We start from the raw sequence: 8,401 nt of genomic DNA, 5'->3' as shown, positions 1-8,401 counted from the left end.
GACTTTATGAATTATTTGTTGGGTCTCTATAGTCAATTTTATTAATTATCTTTATTACTCTCTTTTGTAATATGATGATTGTGTTGTGATTGTTTTATATGTATGTCTCCATACCTTTATGTAATATAAAAGTGAGAGAAAATGACTGAATTGTTTGTGGAAGAATGGTTTTGTTTTTACTTACATTTGTGGATAAAATCAAACATTCCATTATTGTCTCTTAAACATTTTGTACAATTTTTTTTATTTTTTAACATCCCGAAAACATTATTAATTTCAGTAAACAAGTTTGGCGTGTCAGGCAAAAGCCGATATTGTACATCATCCAGCTGAGATTTCCTTTGCATACATTCTTATAATAAACACTTCATTTTGTTTTGCTATCACAGAAAGAACGAATGTTGTCTTCAATTGCAAAACATCTTTAAAAGTATTTTAAGTGGTGAATTCCGGGTTTTTTTTTGTTTTTTTTATGAACTCCTTTGCCTTTGGAAGAATGAAAACTTTACAGTTATTTGTATTTTTTGTTTGTTTTTTTGTTCTAGAGAAAATACAGCAAATAAGAAATATTAAATAATTGTCTAATTTCAGAGTTTCAAATCTGTAATATTGTGTCCATCCACCAAAAGCCCGGAAAATTTAGAAAAGAGCTCTGAAAAACATTACATGCTGTATTTAGAATATTTTGAACCTTTACATTTGTTTTTAAATATGTTTGTCTATTTACAGGTCGTACTTACTGAAATCTTGAAATATTATAATACTTTTATCACTCAATAAGTGCATCAGCAACCAAATGCCTTTTTCAAACCACTTGGGTTGCCAGCACCCAGACTTTGAAATAAGGGACATCCCGCGGGTGGTTGGAACATTTTTGGTGTCCCTTACAAAACTTGGATATCCCCTATTTCAGTCCGGGCCTGAAAAAAGGCTTAGAAAATGCTTTAAAAATGCAATATCTGTGCCAGTGCAGTTTGCAGAGGAAGTCCTCCCAGAAAGAATCATGAATGGGTATTTAAGCTTCTACTTTAGAGCTTACGTGCCACCCCCAGTACCTTGTTTCAAGTGCCAACGCTATGGGCACATAGTAGTGTGTGTCATGCTAAGATGAGATGTGGACGCTGTGGAGGGGAGCATGAATATGGACAATGTGGAGAAAATGAACAGGTCAAGTGCTGTAATTGTGGCGGGAATCACACAGCAGCTTATGTGGGCTGTGTCATAAGAAAACAGGACACAGGAGTACAGCAAATCAGAGTTTAAATAAATATAACATACGGAGAGGCAGTTAAAATAAGAAATCTAAAAAGTGCAGAACAGGACAGAAGTGAGAATATTTCAAGAAATAAAAAACAAGAGGCAGCAAATACAGGAATTTCCATGGACAAACTAGTTGTATTCCTGGCTTACGTAATAAATTGTACAGAACAGGCTAGAAACAAGACTGAGAAAATCAAAATAATTGTCAAAGCAGCAGCAAAGTTTTTAAATGTAAAAGAACTATCCTGGGAACAGGTGCAAGGTGAGCTACAGAGAGGAGACGAGACCGAGTCATGTGACCACAATCCAACGCCATGTTCATTGTTCAGTGGAATGCCAGAAGTTTGATAGCAAACGGACAGGAATTAAAGGGATATATTAATAATATGAAAAATAAACCACATATAATATGTATTCAAGAAACATGGCTGAAGCCAAAATTAAACTTTATAATAAAAGGATATATAACGATACGTAAAGATAGGAATGATGGGCAAGGAGGAGGATGTGCCATATTTATTAAGGAAGACATGCAATATTCAATATTAAAAGTAAAACAAGAACTAGAGATAGTAGGAGTAGAAGTATGGAATAATAAAGAAAGATACAAAGTACTAAACTTCTATAATCCATGCAAGAAATTAGAAATTCACCAACTAGCAACAATTATGGAGCACTGGAGTGGCAATATTATTTGGTGTGGTGACTTTAATGCACATAGCACAATGTGGGGTGAAAGGGATGACTGGAATGGGGAAACATTGGAAGCACTTTTGGAGGAAAAAGAAGTGGTGTGTGTGAATGATGGGTCGGGAACAAGGTTAGATGTCGTCACGGGTAAAGAAACAGCAATAGATTTAACACTATGAATGATAAATGGGTTGTACTTGTATAGCGCTTTTCTACCTTCAAGGTACTCAAAGCGCTTTGAGACTACTTCCACATTTACCCATTCACACACACATTCACACACTGATGGAGGGAGCTGCCATGCAAGGCGCCAACCAGCACCCATCAGGAGCAAGGGTGAAGTGTCTTGCTCAGGACACAACGGACGTGACGAGGTTGGTACTAGGTGGGAATTGAACCAGGGATGCTCGGGTTGCGCACGGCCACTCCTCCACTGCGCCACGCCGTCCCACTAGTGTCACAAGGGTTAGCAGGAAAGGTGGAGTGGGAAGTAAATAAATACAGCACAATGGGAAGTGATAACTATCCAATCTTCATTCACATAAACATAAATCATAGGACAGAAAGCACTAGGATAGAAGGAAGATGGAAGTATAATCATGGTGACTGGGGGAAATTTAGGGAAATTACCGACATAACTTTAAAGGAAGTAGATATAAATCCAGATATTGAACAATTAAATACAGATATTACGGGGTGCATAATAGAAGCAGCCAAACAGAGCATACCAAGGAATAGTATAGGGAGAAGAAGGAAGATAGTGCCGTGGTGGACACAAGAGTGCACAGATGCAATACAAGAACGGAATAGAGCATTTAGAATATTGAGAAGAACACATCATTTCCAAGACATGATCCAATATAAAAGGCATCAAGCTAGAGTAAGGTATGTTATTTAAAAAACAAGAAAACACCATTGGAGAACTTTTTGTGAAACACTAAATAGAACTACTCCTTTAAGCCAAGTGTGGGGAATGATCAAGAGGATGTCAGGGCTCAGAAAAGAACATAAAAATCATGTGATGAAAGATGGAACGCGGAGTGTGGGAGGAAATAAAGAAAAAGCAGAACTTTTAGCAAAAACCTTTGTTAAAGTGCACAGTCATGATCATTTGAGAAATGTAGAAAAACAAAAGAGAGAAGAAACAATTAGTTTAAATATTGAGGAAATGAAGGAAGACAACGATAATAGTTTTACCAACACTATGGATATGACATTTTCTTTGGATGAAATGGTTCCAATTTTTAAAAAAGTTAAAAATACGACGCCAGGGAAAGACCTGGTGAGTTATCAAATGATCAAAAATTTAGGTAGCATCGGCAAAGAAGTGGTCTTGAAATGATATAACAGGAAATATGAAGAAGGAAAATGAGCAGCTGAGTGGAAAACAGCTGTAATAATTCCAATATGCAAGCCAGGGAAAGATCCGGAAGAGGCAGGAAATTATAGGCCGATAGCATTGACCTCAAATTTGGGCAAAGTAATGGAAAAAATGATTCATGTAAGATTAATATATTATTTAGAGTCAAAAGAAATGATAAAAAACTACCAAAGTGGTTTTCGCAAACCAAGTGTTACGGTTCAGACCCCTGCCAGCGCCGCTCGTCCATCTGTGCGCCACTCGGGTCACGCGCACGGGCGCACACATCCAGGAACGAGCCGCGCGCGTCCCCGCCCTGCAGCAGCTGCCAGCTGCAATCAGTCACCTGCAAACTTCACACCTGATGGTAATGACGGAGCTGCCTTTATAGACCTGGACAACCTGCCATCGCTGGCCGGATTATAGCCATCTGTACCTGAGTAAGCATCCTGTGTCTGGCTTCCATCCCGCGTACTCGCGCTTCCCCTGCGACTTCCGTGTTTCTGTTGTCTGATGCTCTTGTTGTCTTCCTGGATCCCCTGTTGTTCCCCTTGCCTCCCGGACTGCCTTTTGGATTCTCGACCTCCCGCTTGGACACGTTTTCCCACGGACTTCCGCGTTACTTCACTCTCGTCAACATTTTGGTAAGACATCCTCCAGCTAATCTACACACATAGTCTTACACCATACACACTTGAGTTTTGGTCGGACTTCATTTCCTTGGTTTATTCATTAGCAGTATTAGTATTATTATTATTAGTAGTAGTAGTACAGATGTATGTATATATTTACTATATATAATAAATCTTTGGACATACTGCCACCTGGTGTTCGTTTGCCGTCACCTCCCCTTTAGTCAAACATAACACCAAGAAGCACAAACGACCCAGCAGTGCAGCTGGAAGAGGAAATTAGAAAAGGACAAATAAAGAAAGAAAGTATAATTGCGGTATTTTTTGACATAGAGAAAGCGTATGATATGTTGTGGAAACAGGGGTTGCTGATGAAACTAAATAAGATTGGGATTAGAAGAAGAATGTACAGATGGATAAAATACTTTTTAACAAGTAGAACATTATTAGTAAAAATAGAGAATGAATATAGCAGAGAATAGAAAGTGGAAAATGGGACCCCACAAGGGAGTATAATAAGTCCAGTACTATTTTCCATCATGATAAATGAAGTTTTTAGTGAAGTGGAAGGGTTAGTGGAGGTGGCATTGTTTGTGATGATGGAGTGATGTGGAAGAGAGGTAGAAATACACATGTAGAAAAGAAGATTCAAAAAGCGGTAAATAATGTTCAAGACTGGGGGACGGCTTGGGGTTTAAGATTCTCTGTTGGAAAGACAAAAGTCATACATTTTACGAAGAGGAAAGTACAAAACAAGCTCCAAATAAAACTCTATGGAGAAAACATAGAAGAGGTACAAGTATTTAAATATTTAGGAATATGGTTTGATAAAAATATGAACTGGTCAACCCACATCAGCAAGATAGTGGAGAAAAGTAAAAAGGTGTTAAATATAATGAGGGCTTTGAGGGGTAAAGATTGGGGGGCTGATAGGTTGACATTGAAAACAATATATATCACTTTAATTCCATCTGTTATTGACTACGGATGCATTATTTATCAATCTGCTTCAAAAACACTACTTGGGAAAATAGACCGGATCCAGTCGCAGGCGTTAAGATTATGTTGTGGAACTACTAAATCTACTCCAGTGGCAGCATTACAAGTAGAAATTAATGAAAAATCTTTGGATATGAGGAGAGATCAACTCTCAGCAGTTTATTGGGCAAACTTAAAAGGATCCAAGCAAGGACATCCAACCCGTCAAGTGCTACTAGACTGCCAAGAAAAAGGGAAGAAAAAAATGAATAGTTTTGGGTGGATAATAGGAGATATATGTAACAAAACACAAATTGACAATATTAAAGTGAGCCCTACAGTACCAATTCCTGCAATACCACCGTGGATGTATGACAACCCAAAGGTAAACATGCAGTTCCTGAAGAATAGACATTTAAATAGTTACCAGATAGAACATTGGATTGAGGAAATGTTTTTTGATAACATCATGATATTCACAGATGCATCAAAAACTATAAATAGTAAAGTAGGAGCTGCTGCAGTTATCCCACAAGGAAATATAGTGTTGAATAAAAGAATCAGTGATAAACTGTTTTTACGGGGGAATTGGTAGCAATTTATATGGCAGTTAACTGGATAGAGGAAAACAAAGCAAGGAAAGTAGTCGTGTGCTCGGACTCCAGCAGTGCTTTGATGAGCATAAAAAACATAGCATCAGAAACAAGACAAGATATAGTTTATGAAATAGTTCAGGCAATCTACAGGATAAATAAAGCGGGAGGTGTGGTAACATTTCTCTGGGTTCCTGCTCATGTAGGAGTTGAGGGAAATGAGTTAGCTGTTTGATACGCAAAACAAGCAAGCACTAAAATAGAAGTAAACATGGAGATGAAGCACAGTAAAGAAGAAGTGAAGAACATAATTAAGATAGAACACAATAAAAAGTGGCAGGATAATTGGAATAAGGAAACAAAAGGTAGAGAGTTTTACAAAGTCCAGAGGAGAGTAGGTGTCATGAGAGGAGGAATAGAAATAGGAAAGAAGAAGACATTATTACTAGAATGAGATTAGGACATACATATCTAAATAGTTCACTAAAATTGATAGGCAAACATAATACAGAGCTGTGTGATTCTTGCCATCAGATAGAGAATGTTGACCATGTTTTAATACAATGTAGGAAATATAATAGAGAAAGAGAAATACTGGAAAGTAAGTTAGCAAAAGAAAATATTAGGTTAGCAGTGGGGGGTATATTAGGATTGCATTCAGAAAACATAGGATATAAAGCAATATAAACATATTTAAAAAACACTGGGTTAATAAAAGAATATAGAGTAGGGATCCACCTCGGTCCACACTCCATTACAGTAGGTGGCGCTAATGCACACCACAAGGTTGCTTGCCAACCGCCATAAAAACAAAAGAAGAAGAAGAAGTCAATCTTATTATTTGTTCTCCAGTTTGAAATATTTACGTCGTATAAAATACATATTTGATTCTTTATTTAAGGATAAAGTGGTCTGGATGCGCTAGAAGCACTGTGCCGCTTCTCGTGCTATCTTTGCTTGTTAGTTAGCTTAGCTCGCTAGTTAGCTTAGCTTGTTAGCTGCTAACAGAAGACACAGAAGTTATCAACACATCGCTAAGTAGAGATCAAGTGTGAGAGTAAAGTGTTGTGATTGTGTGAAAATGTCTACATTACAAATGTTGAGAGCGTTGGTGGATCAGCGACTAACTGCTGCCGTTGAAGAAATATTTGTAGTGTTGGAAAGAACAATAGCAGAATACGAGGCGGAACTTTCTAGAACAAAGGAGGATTACAATCAACTACTGGACGCTGTTTTCAAGAAACATCAAGTTGTGTTACACAGAACAGGTTTGTTTACTTCTTACTTTCAAATGTTTACTCATTTGATATTTGACTAATAACAATAAAATGACATTTGGAATATATAATATAATCACAATGACCAGTGGTGGAACAAGTCAGAGCTGGGCCGGGGGCGGCCCCCATGACGGGGCCCCCTTAACCCAAATAATAAAGGTAATTCTAACATCATTTTACAACATACACATGCATCTCCTTGACCAGGTTTTAAAACGTTTGCCAGCCATTTTTTTGCTGAAATTTGTATTTATTTTCTCACTTTCAGCACAGCATCAACCCGTTCACAGGATGTAGAAAAATTATCAAAGGGGAATCTGATTTTTTTAATTTTATTTTGCCTGTCACAATGCTTATGTAAGACAATAATATGTTTTTATTTTTATGCATTCTAAGTCCTAAACAAACGTTAGCAAAATCTTAACTATCCTAATTCCAACAATGGAGTCAATGCCTCTGTTCTGCTCACAAAGCCCCCTAAATAAGAATTAGTTGATCAATATAATATTCCCAGAAGTTATTTTTGAAATGCTATCTATTTAAAACATGCTGTAAAAATGCATATCCTCTGGAAATATGCCTTGTAATAGCCACAAACTGGAGGATACATTTTAAATTCAGATACAATTAAAAACAAATAGTTCAAGGTTTTATGGAATTTTTCAGTGTCCTTTTTTACGCTTTCCGACCAAACCTTAGAACAGTGGTTCTCAACCTTTTTTCAGTGATGTACCCCCTGTGAATTTTTTTTTAATCCAAGTACCCCCTAATCAGAGCAAATAATTTTTGGTTGAAAAAAAAGGATTGAGAAGTAAAATATAGCACTATGTCATCAGTTTCTGATTTATTCAATTGTATAACAGTGCAAAATATTGCTCATATGTAGTGGTCTTTCTTGAACTATTGGGAAAAAAACATGTAAAAATAACTAAAAGCTTGTTGAAAAATAAACAAGTGATTCAATTTTAAATAAAGATTTCTACATATAGAAGTAATCATCAACTTAAAGTGCCCTCCTTGGGGATTGTAATAGAGAGCCATCTGGATTCATCAACTTAATTCTAAACATTTCTCCACAAAAAAAGAACTCTTTAACATCAATATTTATGGAACATGTCCACAAAAATGAGTATTGCATTGTTGTATTTCTTTTCTCAGTTTATGAACCTATATTCATATTTTGTTGGAGTATTATTCAATAAATATATTTATAAAGCTGAATTGTTGCTATTTTTAGAATATTCAAAAAAAAATCTCACGTACCCCTTGGCATACCTTTAAGTACCCCCAAGGGTACGCGTACCCCCATTTGAGAACTACTGCCTTAGAAGACCTTTGGTATGCAGTTTGAAAGCCGCAGCCGGAGAAAACAAACACACAGACGGTGTATCCATGACTGCAAAGTTATTGCCTTCATTTTCATTGACCGTTTGTTTGATTGACTAATGTGTTAATACCTCTGGACATTGAATTGAAATATTTCTGTCAATCACACAAACATGCTTGTGAGGGACTTTTCTGTGTCTACGTACCTTCCACACATCCATACACCCACCGGAGTGACATTTTTCCAAACTGCACAAGCCCCACATTTTCCTACCTATTCAAACC

General features: G+C 36.9%; 1 protein-coding gene across 1 annotated transcript in view; it reads right to left on the bottom strand.

Annotated features, from left to right (window-relative positions):
- The window catches only part of LOC133546517 (zinc finger protein 510-like), a 117,977-nt gene that overhangs the window by 38,332 nt on the left and 71,244 nt on the right, over positions 1 to 8,401 (bottom strand). The gene's annotated exons all lie outside the window — the stretch shown is intronic.

This window comes from Nerophis ophidion, unplaced genomic scaffold (genome assembly GCF_033978795.1).
Source record: "Nerophis ophidion isolate RoL-2023_Sa unplaced genomic scaffold, RoL_Noph_v1.0 HiC_scaffold_30, whole genome shotgun sequence".
NCBI classification, from domain to species: Eukaryota; Metazoa; Chordata; class Actinopteri; order Syngnathiformes; family Syngnathidae; genus Nerophis; species Nerophis ophidion.
Note: the sequence above shows the minus strand (reverse complement) of the source record. Positions and strands in the feature narration are given on the sequence as shown.